Source organism: Lycorma delicatula, chromosome 9, assembly GCF_047948215.1.
Source record: "Lycorma delicatula isolate Av1 chromosome 9, ASM4794821v1, whole genome shotgun sequence".
Taxonomy (NCBI): domain Eukaryota; kingdom Metazoa; phylum Arthropoda; class Insecta; order Hemiptera; family Fulgoridae; genus Lycorma; species Lycorma delicatula.
In genome coordinates, this window is record NC_134463.1 from 309,047 (window position 1) to 324,475 (window position 15,429).

Here is a 15,429-nt window from a genome sequence, read left to right on the forward strand (position 1 = left end):
CAAATTATTAATTTCAAAATACTTACTTTATCCTTCAAATTTATATTTCTGTTTAAGGAAAATGTATGTATATTTCAAATGACATCTTTTTCTTTATGTTACGGGTAAGTGATTCTGGTCGTAGGAAAAGTATAGTACATAATTCGACTTGCAACACGTATTACGCACTCGTGAAAATACGTAAATTGTTTCACTAGTGCGTAATATGCTTCTTATAACTCTTGTTACGTAATATACTGTTCTAGATCCGGTATTATTCGTATCTTCGTGAGTTGCTGATTAACAAAAGTTTCAGATTTCTGGTGTGTCGTATAAATAAAAGTTAATAATAATTAAACTATTCCATTTAGTGAATTCCTGTATACCGGTTAAAAATGTTATTTTTGAACTTCCGGTATAAAATATTCAATTTTTATTATCGGATTATTATTTGTCGAATAATAAAATGAAAAAGAAACAATCATATAGGAAAAAGAAAGATAACATGGAAAAATATATCTAAAAAAAAAAAAAATGACTAGATATAATGTCTGTGTTACGACTAATATAATGAGAAAGTAAATGTTGCAAATAAAGAAAGAATAAAAACATTAAGAGAAGATGATAAATATAAAGAGGAAGAAAATGTTAAAACCAAATTTTTGTTTTATTTTGTTGTCGGTTACATCATAATAATTTAAAAACAAGTATTGGATAGACACAAGGTTACATTTATTTAAAGGGTAATAAAGGAACTCTATCCTAATATTTGAGCAAGATTGTCGAATTAATAATCGTATAGATATTTGATGTTAATAAAAACTAATATTTTACCAACTATGTAACTGTCCACTTTATTAAAGAATTGGAGGACCGATTCTCACTTTCAAATGAAATAAGTTTAAATGACGAGCAGCAAAAAATGTATGCATTTAATTTAATAGGCATACAAGGAAGTCGTATTAAATTTTTTAAATTCATGTACATATATATACAAAATAACATTCGCGAGTCATTCATATTCAACGTCCAGCAAAAACTACTGAAGATAAATTGACGAAAATGTTTATACACGTTCTTCTTACGTAAGTGCACATGATTTATTGAAATTTTGATTTTAAAGGATTAAAATCGAGTAGAAATGAAGGGTACTAATTTTGTTTTTTTTTCTCTAACAAATAAAGATATCAACTTGATTTTTGGTGTGTATAATTTTCATGTGAGTATCCAAAAACCAGTTTCTACATGTTTTGAAATTTCGAGTTTTTAGGGGTTAAAATGGATTTTTGAATTTTTTTTAACCCGACTATTTTTCACATTCTCTATAATAAATGAAGATATCAACTTAATTGTTTGTGTATAAAATCTTCATATGAATATCTAAAAACAAATTTTCTAAAATTCGACCTTGAGAGAGGTGAAGAAAGACAAACAGATTTTGAACTACGATTGCAAATTTTCATCATTTCCAACTATATTAAACGAGATATTCAGTAGATTTGGGTTTGCAGATCCTGTTCAGTTAAATATTTAAAAACCATTTTTGGATTTCTTTGAATTTCTATTTTTTAAGGGTATGGCTGCTATTACTCTATGTGCGAAGCAACTGGCTGTTCTGTATTAAAAATATATAAAATAAAACAAATTATTAAAAAAAAGTGAGAAAAGAAGTGCGGTCACCTCCTAGTGGTGTTTGTCGGGTAACTCTAATAAACGGCAAAATACAGATTTACCCGTACAAAAGAACGGATAAGCAACTACTATAACTAATATTTAATTTTAAGATGGAGGCCGGCTATTTTAAAACTCGCATTCTTCAGGTCACTATCACTCAAAGTTTCGGTTCCTGCACAGCCAAACTGTTGTTCTGAAGGAATTATAATACACTGATATTTTTTATAAATTGAACAGACTTTAATTTTTATTTATCATTATTATTCTCACAAGCATGTGCTTAACGAACACATGGGAACCCAGGGAGCAGAGTCCCCTGGCTAGAAGGGATGGGCTCGCTCTGACCTGCTAAATATTCCCTGACCGCGACGGGAAACGCAAATAATCACATAACAAAATCACGCACAAAAAAATGGGCACACAAGTTACTAAACATTAGAGGGAACACTGCTTACAATGTGAAATTCAAACGTTACAATACGGTTACAAAAAACCTCAAAGTTTTTACGCTGTAGAAACTTTAAATAATCAGGGAAGACTAAAGAATATTTTGAATAAGGCAAAATAATTTTAAAAAAATATTAGACCCGAAAATAGTGAAAAATAATAAAATTGTTTTAATATCAAACGAGTAAATTTACAGAAAATTTGAAAACATAATCGGCATTTATTAAAGTAGAAGAATAATGTTTTACACAGAGTTATATTTCTTCCTTAACCTAAAATGTACTTTTTTTTTAACCGAACGTTAAAATTAAAAATTAATACAAATAATAAAAATTTTTATACGATATTAAAATTCAACTCGATGTAAAATGTTTAATTTATTAATATATAATAGAAATATATTAATAAATAATATAATATTATATATATTATTATTATATAATAATACATTAATAAATAAAAATATATTTTTAAATTTATTACTGTATTTCTCTAAAACGATATGAAAGAGCGGGCATCAACATCTAAGGTCATTAGCCGGATGGAAATCGGTAACATGTTGAAAGATGCCATGCCTGACCGGGATTCGAACCCAGGACCTCCGCACGGAGGTCAGCAAGATTCAGTCAAGTCTCTCAAGATTCAGTACAAGTCTTATTGACATTGAAGACAACATACTGTGAACGAATCGTAATCAATGTTAAGCTAAAACTATTGAATATAAATCGATGAAAATTTGTATACGTGTTCTTCTTACGGTGTAACTGCACACTAAGAAAGGTTTTTTTTAAATTACTAGTTTAAAGGGTTAAAATGAATGCGGGAATTTTTTTGAAACCCTGCAAATGTTTTTATTTCTCTGTAACAAATGAAGAAATCAACCTGATTTTTGACGAGTGTAATCTTCATGTTAATAAACCGATTTCTAGATTTTTGAAATTCCACCTTGAAAAGCGATAAAGAAAGGTAAAAAAATGTTGAACAACGATTGTAAATTTTCCCAATCCGTGCTGTAATAAACAAAATATTCAGTAGATTTGGGCTTGCAAAACCATTTTCAGATTTTTTAGATTCCGATATTTTTAAGGGGTGAGAAGTTATACAGCGCTGTGACAGCCGTTGCCACTTGTTACTGTATGTGTGACTGGCTGAACCTGCCTCTGGTTATTCGACTAAAAAACATAAAATAAAAATATTGACCGCTACGGAAAACACAAGTAAGCATATAGGACGGACGAAGCTGCGACAGGGAGCTCGTATCTGTTTAAAACTAATAAGTGGGAAATTGGATCGCATCTTACTCCCTTGTCTATAGGGGTGCAGACTGGAAATTATATAGTCTTGCTAAAGACTGTCGAGCGGTGTGGCTGGCCGTCCCGTCCTGTTGAAATCACTGTCTATCTATCCAAAGATTCCTGCCAGGACGACCTTCTTAAATCCTGAATAAATAGCGGGACCATCATGTTCCTATAACGTTTCTGGGTAACAGTAAGAGGTATACCGTTATCATTCTCGATGAAATACGGACCGAGCACACCGTGTGCTGACACAGCACACCGTATCGTCACACGCTCACTATATAACGTTTTCTCGACGATAACATCTGGCCTCTCGAAACCACGGAAGCGAGTTGTTTGGCGATCCAAGTGAATGTGAATTTCGTCGGAGAACCACACAACGAGCAAGAAATCCGGATCTTCGTACACCGTGAACAAAAATCTTCCACAATACACAATAGATGCCTTCCTGGCATCCATATCTTGGTTCGTGAATCGTTGTTCGACCTGAATTCGGTACAATCCACCTATGTCTTTAAAAACAATCGCCGAAACAACGTATTGCTGATGTTCATTTTCAATGTGTCTAAGATTTTGTTTAGGTGACTCCAAAACCTGATCGAGGACACGTTCATCATTCTTTACTGGCCTACCAGATCTTTCCTTCCGTTGATACGATACACTACCGGTACGACGAAATTTCGTAACGATAGACAGCATAATTATATAGCTCGGTGCTACCTTATTAAAATACTAAGCTACCACTAGACCAGATTAGGTTTTCTTGTGTTCTTATCAACAGATAAAATGTTTGGCTTGTAAATAGCAGTAGGTCGACTTATAAATCGTTAACAGTATCATTATCTGTCGTGTAACTGAAAATATGTTTCCAATAATCGATTCAAAAATAATTTACGTACTTATATGGTGTATAAACGCGTATCAAAATCTTTTAGTTTTTTCTTTATGATCCTAAACTGTTAATTACAGAGAAAAGATGTCCCCTGATAAAAAAGTATTGATAAATTTCATCAAATTTACTCGATCCTGCAAGACGTAATGTTGTTTTACTAGAAAAAAATGTGAAAAATGTGCACCCTTTTAATCCCTGCATTAAAATAATGTTCAGAAAAATTTTTATCTTAATTTGCCTCCTTTTTTGTAATTCCTTCAAGATTGTAAACAATAAAAAATGAATTTTCAATTTTTAGTTCATATACAAAAAATACTGACTTGCAGTTGGCAGTAACTTGTTCTACGTTCTCGTTGTCGGGGCTGTACACCGATGGGTGCCGGTTAGTCAACCTACATCGCTGCAGAGTGTTACACAAAACAGCGGCGTAGTGTGTTGCAGTAGTGCCACCATCGGCTAAATAAGGACATTTCCTTTGCGTGTGAAGAGTCCCTATTTCATAGTTAATGAGGCCAAGGAAACTTCAGGTCCTCTGGAAGCAATTTCACTCTGACCTTGCCAGCGGTCATATATCGAGGGCATTTTAGCTTTTGACTGTTCGAGCAGGTTTGTGTAAGAACAGACAGCCTTGCTCGGACTACATTTGAAGACAGTCACCTGGTTTTGGGCTCCGGCTATGGATCCCGTGGTCTGCGCAGGGGAGGTACCCCTACCCCATCGTGATCAGGGGCATTGTACAAAAAACCTGCGGTAGCCTCTGCTTCGAGTTGTGGAGGGTAGGCGGTGGCTGGAACTGCACAAGGAGATCACGGTGGCAAGGGGCGAGCCAAGTCGGAAGGTCGTCCGCCTGTAAAGGTGAACTACGGGTCCAACAGTTCAGACGGTCCAAAATCTCCTCCAAGGAGTCGCGTATTTCGGTCGAGTTTCGGCAGCTTGTCGACTCGTACCTGTCTGAATGTAGCTCGATGGCTGCTGAGCCGGCGTTAAAATCTGAGGGCCTCCAGGACGCTAACCGTGCCTTAGATTCAGTCGTTGATCGGCTGTCGGGCAAGTTGCACCAGACGGTGGAAAGAGTCAGGGACTTCAAACCGGCAACGGGAAGAGTCCTCGGTGAGATCCACACTTCTTTGAAACGGGTGGAGGAGAAGGTAAAAAAGCCCGTCTCCTTCGCTGCGGTAACAGCCGCACCTAGGCCTAAACGAGTTAGTCCCCCGCCGCCAGTCCAGGCGCCGGCAAACAAAATTAAGTGGGCCACCGTTAAGGTGGTCCCAGTAACCCTGGTCCGGGGGGACTTGGTCTGCGGTGACGGAGCCGACTCTGAAAAATGTCCTGGACCCGCGGAGCGAAAAGTCCGGGTGAAAGTTCGGGCAGCGATGTGGAAATTGCGAAGAGGCAAGGAGGCCGAGGTATTTGGGATGCGGTTTCGAGCCGGGCCTGTACCAAAGCGGAACGGTGATCACAATGCACCGGTTCTAAATTTCATTCTTTTACCCATCTTCCGCCTGCAGAAGAGGGTTTACAGCCTCACGATGGATGCACGGCAGCAAGAATGGCATACCACGACTAAGGGAAGGTCCTTTCTTGTATGGATTTATACATACAAGGAAGATGGTATGCCTCTCCATTTTTAAGGGCAAAGTTGCCCAAGTGCTCTCCAACCGCATGAACTTGAACCGATATTTGTTTTGGTTCTGCCTGGCAGCTGATGAGCTGTGCGTCTGCGGGAAGGTCCAGTCGAACGAACATGTGATGTTCGTCAACCGCCCAGCTTTTAGGGGGGCCAGAACTCAGGCCACCCTGAAAGTTAGAGGTCAAGGGGAATTGGCCACTCAAAAGCAGCGAGTCAATGTGACGTGAGCCGCATTGTCAGACCGTACGGTGTTCCTTGATTCCGTTGCTTTGTTCAACCGGCATCCGCAGTTTATTTAAGGGAAAGACTCCTACCTTGCTGCTATGGAAGCTACCCGAGAGGTATGGCTGGCGATCAGCCAATTATAGCTCCAAGCGCTTTAATATTGGTGGGCAGGTACTTGCTGGCATTCAGCGACCTAGGCGTGGCAGCGAATTGCTATCATTGATAAGATAAATTTAATTACCGATAGTCGTATATATTTTAGTAGTTGACGGGGTGCGCCTACCCATTTTAGAATAATGACAAGTGAGCAGTGGGACAAGAAGCAAGTGATGTGTGGCACCATGCTTAGTTTGAAAACGCAATTAGGTTAGCTCTAGGAACTATTTAGTTCACCGGTCGCTAAACTGATTTGAAGCTCAGTAGCTGTTTGTAGCACAACCGTTCAGTCTTATGCTTTAAGGCGACCGAATGGGATGGTGGCGGAATAAATGCCGTGTAAATCAATCACAGTTTGCACATATAGAATACCTCTTGAAGGGGAATGCATGGAGAGGGAAAGTTTTGCATGTAATCAGTGCACACCGTGCAATATTTTTATTTTCTTAAAACGATTCTGAATTTCATTTAATCTATTGTAAGATTTCTTACTCTTTCTTATACGGCTAAATCTTTTCTTATAAGGCTGAAATAAAGAAGAAATAAATTATCAAATGTTCACCTGACATACAGTCTTACAAACAGTTTTGTATTGAAAAGGTCACTGACTCATGCCCAACAGATTTTTTCCCTGATGCTTTTCTTACACATTTTCATGTGTTTAGGTGTGTGTAGAATATGAATCCTACATAACCTGAATTTGTCAAAAATTCTAAGCGATGCCCTTTTCACAACAATCGATTCGATTTGAATATATGTTTTGGGAAAATTACAAGATTTATGACAAAGTTTCATAACATAAAATTAAGCTTTTATTTTTATAAAAGCATTTTTGTAGTTTTTTTTATTAAATTACAGGAATACCAGTCGGTAACAGTGAATGTGATATTTCTTTTAATAACCAAATGTTATAAACAAGAGTGGATGATGAAACTTTGCACAAGGATTTTTTCAATTAAACTACATTGTTAAGGTGATACAAAAGAGATTATATTAATTTATAGTCACAGCAAAGAAATTATATTTAATAAAATATACAAAGATAGAAAATCGCTATATCGTCATTTACTTGTTAAACGCATGATATATGAATTATGTAGTTAAGATTGAATATTAAATCATGTTGGCAGGTTGTGTTTCCTTGTTTTTATATGCAAGAATATTAATAAAATTTTTACATGTAAGATCCTTCTCCTAAAAAACAATGTGTAATTGTCATACAAGGAATAAAAAAATAGTCGTACTTAAGTTAAAAATTATTATAAAGGTATCTGCAGCTGATATACATATTTAATAGATATATATGTTTAACAGTTCAATTTTAAATAACTTTTAATGTAATAAAAATTAAAATTAAAAATACAAATGTACGTTCTATTTTATTTACTGTTCTAAAATCAGAACAAAAATTGGCAGCTCTAAACTGAAAACCAGCAACTGGGCCGCATAAGTTGATATTACTTTTAATTCGATTCAACCGGTTACTTAGAACTGTTCATCTACTGTTACCTTCTAATCTTGTAAATGATACATTGTAAACTTTCTCATGGCGAAATACAACAAACATATAAATGTAATAACCTGCTTTCCTGCTCGGTGGATTTGGAGCCTGGTATTCTGAAAAAATTAACGGTAATATCAGTATGAAAATTTAATGTCAAATTAACAATAAATACTAAGTTATAATGAAAACAAAAAAAATTTACTTACTTCCCACAACTGAATTCGCAGGTAATTTTCCAGCCAGATCATCAATCTATTTTAAATAAAGATAATAACATATTTATAATATTTTTGTATTAGAAATATTAAAAATTTAATAAAATTATAACGGTTATTAAAATAAATATATTAAAACATTTTTATACATTAAATTCAATTTTTTGTAAATTTCTAAGAAAAAAAATACTCAATTTAAGAAATATTACTGCCACCATATTGAAATGGGAAATTTGATCAAAAACTGTTATGCATTCATTGTTTCACCTAACAGCTAAGAACTCCAATTCAGAATTTCATATCAAATCCACATTTGGCTGTAACTGGCTCAAAATCAAATGAAATAGTGAAAGTCAAGTCAAGAATCTCAATTTATTTGATCAAATAATTACTGTAGTGAGCTTCTTATGTAGACTTATCATTGCTACTTTGTAATAAGTGAAAAATGCCACGCCTGACTGCGATTCAAACCAAGAACCTTCTACATCAAAGGCAGCAATGCTTTTATATTCTACTAAAGAAGTCAGTTAAATAAGGGCTCCAAGGAGGTTTCTTGTCTTCTTGGCGCTTTAATAATTTTATACTTATTACTATAGTTGAAATAGACTTGTTTGAACCGTTCAACTGCAGTGTTCATTTATAACAGGCACTTGAAGTCATTTCCAGTCGTCAGGGAAATTCATGTTGCAACATGCTCATTTATGCTTATTGCATCATTTGGCTTTGCAGTTACAGACTGGTCAGTTTGACGTCAGTCAGTGACCTGTTCACATCTTACTGAATGTCTCAAATTTCATCCTGTGCTTGGAAGTGTTTATTAAATAAATAAGTTTTACTTAATATTATTATAATCTTAAAATCAGTTAAATTTTTACATTATTTTCAAGTAATTTCAATAACAAGGGAAGAACAACATTCCATAGGAATTTATGTGAATGAAGAGTGTTAAAAAACATGTATGGTACAGTGTCAAAAGAACTGATTAAAATTTGTGAATTTGGTGATGAAAACCAACAACTTACTTTTTTCCATGTTAATTCAGATGTCACTAGTGTTTGTAAATATTATGAAAAAAGCTTATGTAAAAATTCAGTCACCTGTATGGACACTTCTGTTGTGACCCTTTGAGAATTCATAAAAACAATTAAGAAAAACTTAAGAACAAATAACATTAAAGCAAGCTCTTAAAAAACACATTTTTCCAAATTTAAATTTAGTTCCTGGAATGGTCTCTTTGTGTTAACTGTTTCAAAAGGTTTTTTTTTTCAGCAGAATAAACAACTACATGAACGCAAAGACCAAGAAAATTGCATTGTCCCGCATCACAATACTGAACAATTGAATGCTGCTTAAATTATGCAACATATCATTAATAATTAAAAAACAAAAGCTATTTTAAAAATATTGTGAACATCAACTTCAACAACATAGGGGCTAAATATAAAAAATGTAAAGTGCAAAGAAGACAAGAAACCCCCCCTTGGAGCACTTATTTAGCAAATCAAAATGGTATCGCTTTTAACAGGTTTTTGATGAGTTTTGAGAGAGATAATGTTTTTAATAGTACAATACACAAGAAATTTTTTTATTTACCATAAGCATCTACACAAAAACACTGCAAGTTGTGCAAATTTGAGATTTTTATCACCAGCCCCATCAGAGTTATTTAAAGACAAAATTTTAAGTTTTTAATAAAAATTATTTTCAAAAATTCATGAAAATTTAGGGGCAAGTATATCACCATTGATATTACTTATGGTAATAATACTAACATATACCTACACATAAAAAAATAATTCAAACTGTGTTTGCCATCCCTGCATCTTGAAAAATAATTAACAAAAGTGAAATTTCACAATCTTTCATGTTCAAATTTATTTGTAATTTTTTCATAGAAAAAAGGGAGATAGGTGAATAAACCACTGAATCAGTATTTTACCTTGAAAAAATATGAATAAATTGCCTTTTTTTCATCCTTCCAGGACCAATAGTTTTTTAGTTATAATTTTTTCTGTAAACCCTTAAAATCACAAAAATAGGTGTGCACACCATAACAAAAATGGCCACCACAGGTAAACTGCTTAAATAAAAATTTTAAAAAGTAATTTTAAGGTCCTGAAACGTGTAGAAAACAAGTGGGTATTTTGAATTGAATTGAAAGTGGCTTTTTTTTTTAATCGGTCAAGCAACCAGCTTATGTTTTTTTGGGACACTTAAAATGGATTGACCCATACACAAACACTGTGGGTTCTACTCGCAACTGCAAGAACACAGTACTTAGGCCTGAGTTCACAGAACTTTGAAAATCCTAATTTCAGCAACAGATATCTCTGTTTAAACGATGCAAAAGCTTCACGGAGATAACACAAAATTAATTTATTTCTGAACATGCTCAATCTTCCATTTATCTAAAGTGAAATAAAATCTTTTTTCCAGGCATCGATCGATTCTTCACCCTCGTACAATTATTTCTTCACTCTCATACAGATTAGTTACTTTTTATGCTCTTATTATCTGCAGTATTACATTTTTCTTTCAATCGGTTGATAATTTCACAGTCAGATGAGAGGAACAGCTTCTTGTTCAGAATCTGAATCGATGTTCAATATTTTGCTTTTGAACATTACTGCTGCTTTCTTAACCTTTTCCTGAGAGTATTTTCTCTCGCATAGTCCTTTTTTTCTGAATAGGTGATTCATTTAAAACAATCAAACTTTTGATGAGAGCATTTACAGCTTCATTTTTTTCTGGGGTATACAAAGGATCTAATTGTTGAAATTCTTCATCAGAAGTAGTTTCGTCAGCATTATTTTTAGCAGAAGCTTTAATCTGTTTGCGGCAAGTACTACAAATTTTGTAACCTTGTTTAAGAAAAGTAAATGTACACACCAAATTCTTGCTTGCACTTCTCAGGTTTTTCTTACAGGATTTATGACTTTGACTTTTCAAATGGATTGCAACAGTACATTTTACTTGAAGCTATAGAAGTTGATGGTTCCATGCTGGTCACTGTATTCTGGTCCAAGACTATGATGAATTAGTCATAAAACTGCAAATATGTAGAGAAAAGCAAGCTTAGTAACAAAGAGCGACTGAAGTCTGAAAAAAATATTTTTTTGATTCACATTATAGATATGATCAATTCTCTTGGGAGTGCACCACCAAACCTTCTTTTCCAAGAGATGATCTAGACTGAATATTACTTTACTTATCTCAACAGGAAGAAACATATACATTCTTTTGTTGGCACTAGGAGTGCATGCTACTCTTCTGTCTATCGAGTGACCCAGTCTGAAAGAGTGGAAGGGTTTTCATTGACTGTATATCAATTAGCAACTGCCACAGAGGAGGAAAAATTGTAATATTCTGGTGTACCTAATTATTTTTTAACATGATCCCATTGCAACCCTATTATGAAATGTACATGTACATGAACAACACAATTGGAAGCAAAAAATATGGTACTTTTAAAGACGCCCCCAGCCGATCTGTAGATAGTCAGTTGTTGTTGTAGTTAGTTGTTAGATAGTGTCACTGAAAGGAGAAAATAAATAAATGGTACATATTTTTTTCTTTATAAATACATACATTGTACTGTAATATCACTAAAATAGTGGTACATTGACACTGTAATAGTAAAATAAAGTACAGTAATTTACTGTATAATTTACAAAGAACCTGATCTGTATTTCTGCAAATTTCTTAAATGTGAGTCAATTTTATCTAGCAATGATCTATAATATATATATATATATATAGAGAGAGAGAGAGAGAGAGAGTTAAAATTTAGAAAAAAATAATTATATCACACTAAAAAGCAGATTTTAAATAATCAATAAATGACACAAAAAATTATTTTTTTTTAACAAACAAAATAATATTTTAGTAGTCAAAATATGGGTTTACTTACCCCCTTAAGACAAAATAATGGTGACGAAAATCCCACTTTTCGACTCAATTTTTTCTATTTACCCCAGATTCCTCGAAAATTATTAAAAATAAAGTTCTGGGACCTATTTTTTTGTTTAATTTTTCACGTCAGATTTTTTATAAAACTTCTATATTTTCCTTTTAACTGGGTTCCAAAAATTACATCCTGGCTTAATTTTACCATAGGTGCAAAAATCTGGGCGAAATCTTTTGCCAGTTAATGAAGCGTTTCCGAACCTATTATGAACTGAACTCCCTTCTTTATTTTCACCGGTTGATCATGTCCTGAAAGTTTATCACATTCTTCACAAATCACTCTGTGGAAAAAGCCAATAATGATACTCATTCATAATATGCCAAACTACCCGACCTCACATATAATATCTACGTTTAGAAATACGATACACAGATTGTTCAAAAAGCAGTGTCACCTGTAAACCATACAAAAGAATTCAGCATTATAAAATACTTAATACACACTGACATCTCTTACAAAAAATAAATAAAAACAAAAGTAAGCGAAACAAAAAAATATGTCAAATTAACAAACATAAACAATTCTCAGTTAACATTTGCCAGAAATCTAATAGAAACAAACCAGAAGCTCACCAAATGTGGATTTGTCATTTAAAATTTTAGTTTTAAATAATTATAATAATTAGAAAAAGTATGGTAACATCACATGATCACTACGGTACAATAAGATCAAATAACTGTTTATTGAATTTATTTATTAATTGTATTTTTAAAAGAATACTTATAATAGAAATGAGAAATAGCATGAGCTTCATTTTTAATGAAACTATTAAGAACCGACTGACATTGTGACAAATTTATATTTTTGTCAAACAGGTTACTATTAACATTAATTTTAATATTTATAATTATATTGAATATTAATAAATGCAGTAATTAACTTACACTTAAATTGTAAACAATCCAATGAATCGTTATCGGGTAATGTGATTTTGTTGTTAAAGAATCTCTCCGTATTGTTCTGTCTGTAATACAATAATTAATTATTTTCATAAAATATAAATACAAAAATTTATTTAAAAAAAAATCCATTTAAGATAAAATAAATTCATCATAGCTTCCAAATCTATGGTTCTAAAGAAAAAATTTCCCCAAAGGATTTTGAATAGACTGAGGATGCTATGATAATCCACTAATCTTTTAAATAGCAAGAAAACAGAAATTGTAGAACCGATTAGATCGCAAGTTGAACAAATCCAACCGTCTATGTTTCACTGACGCAATCCAAAGCAAATCAAATTGCGGAGCGTGAGCATGATTAATTCTTCATACCCAAGTAGATACTTTCTAAAAAGAGCCTCTATAAAAAAAAGGCCTTGATAACTATAGTTGATCTGCCCTTCTTAAAACTGCGATAGGGATTTAAAAATAAACCGTTCTCCTCAAATAATTAAGCCGGAAATTCATGATATATCCAAGTTTATTTATTATTAGTGTTGTTTTAAATACTATCATGTCATGATATAAATATCAGGACTGTTCAAGTCCTTAAAATGAAAATCCTTAAAAAATATCTAGGAAGAACCCTCTTATCAGTTTAAAAACTGGATATCTACAATAGCCTCGACACTGTTAGCAGTTATTTTGTCTTTATTACACATCCGATTTACAATTTCATTATTGGTATAGCATTGGTAAAATTTTTTAAATGTATTATTGGGAATATTATTTAAATTTCATAAGACTTGCAAGAATTATATGATCCTCAATAAATTTGGCGCTAGTAGTTTTCTTGGCTAATCGCTCAACCGATAGAGTGAATAAGAGTAAACCGGTTCGATATAAACTAAAAGAGTAAAAAATGAATTTCTACTTTCATTAATTTCACTCCTATTTAATCACTCCTCCAGGTTTATAAACTATGAAATTTATAAATTTATTTGGTAAAACTGTTTACCGTAAATGATTTCAAATGATTTAATAATGTTATAGGGATAAAGGAAGATTTTTTCAAACACACCACTGCCACCAAAATAACAAACAGATAAAAATTTTAGGAGGCTAAAGATAAAAATCGATATTTTAGCGTAAATGATGACCACATTTTTACAAAATTTTATCAGAGTTATAGAGCTTGAAAAATATGTTAGCAAAAAAAATAAAAATAAAAATAACGGAATTCAGTTTTCCTGTGATTTCTACATAATGTTGGGTTTCTTACAGTATAAATAATTATTTTTAAAATAATGTAAAATAGAAGTAGCTTTCATTTGGTATAAACTGTTCTAAACTTATAAGGTTGTAAATTTATAATCGCAGAAAGTCAGATGATGCCTTCTTTTGTCGACTAAACAAGTCAAATGAAAGTTAAAACAGTGCAACAGTGTAGGCGACTTAAAAATTCCGTGATAGGAAATCTGATACGAACATTAAAATCATATCCCAAATATAAGACTGATGTTTAAGAGTGATCAGAAAAACGAGTTAAAAAAACCATTAATAAAACAGAACAAGTTGATCAAAACAGTACATTGACAATATAGCCAAGGAGGAGCATGCTAGAAACTGGATCTCTAAGTATGGCACATTGCACGTGCAGTATGACATGATTAGTTGGAGCGCCTTAAATATTTTCTTAGTAAAAATTTCTCTTCCGCCAAAATTAAATCAAGTTTTTAATTTTACCTATTACTTTTTTTTTGGAAAGCACATTGTGAATCGATAAAGCCCTAAATCTGTTTTTCTTAGAGGGCACATCGGTAATTTTAACCCGTAAGTGTCAGACCCCACATCTCAGGAATATAGTAACGGTGCCGATTCCCTTTGGTCTAGGCCACTACCTCCTCCTAACCTTTTACTCTCAGTACCGACTTTAATATCGTGCAAGGTCGTTTCTGTTGTGCGTTCTGGTGAGTGAACATCTTTATTTGAGTTTGTCTAGCGATCCCGTAGATGAACGATAGTGATTATGTAACTTTTTTTATGTATTGCGACAGAATTAATCATTTTGATTCGTCTAACTAATTCCTTTTAACTTTTGAAGACGTTCTTTCGATTATTATTTTCATAGAATTACTATAATTATTATTTTCTTTTACGTCATGGACGAAGCGACAGCAGGTACCTTATTGATTTCTTTTATCTTTATCTTGTATTTCTTGTTACATTAGACATCAAATGAGTGTTTGTTATTTTAGATGATAATAAATCGAAAAGAAGAATCACTGGAAGATCCATCTACACAGACTCCTTCCATGCGGTCTGCTGATGGCCCCAAATGTGATATGTTGAACAGATATCGGGTGAAAATAATGAAACGCTACATCCCCTACAGACAGCAACAATGACCCCGACTTTGAAATCCGAAGTGAACACGAATTTGATGATTTAGTTGACAATGAAGGGGAAATCATCGATGACCTAGAAGTTGAACAAGACTTTGGAGAAAAAGGAGGCGAGCCTTAAAATTTATTTTATTTTGGAAAAAAACGTTGCTTCAAATG

General features: G+C 33.1%; 1 long non-coding RNA gene across 3 annotated transcripts in view; it reads right to left on the bottom strand.

Moving 5' to 3' along the window:
• LOC142330295 (uncharacterized) overlaps window positions 1–15,429 on the bottom strand; it is a 72,514-nt gene that overhangs the window by 18,114 nt on the left and 38,971 nt on the right. For 2 of the 3 annotated variants that reach the window (XR_012757752.1, XR_012757753.1), the window contains exons 2-3: window positions 12,872–12,951; window positions 11,931–12,381 (exon numbers count right to left, since the gene is read on the bottom strand). This is a non-coding gene — a long non-coding RNA (uncharacterized LOC142330295). Of the gene's footprint in view, window positions 1–7,574; window positions 7,919–8,011; window positions 8,058–11,930; window positions 12,382–12,871; window positions 12,952–15,429 lie in introns of those variants that run through there. The other variant, XR_012757755.1, reaches the window with a different exon arrangement.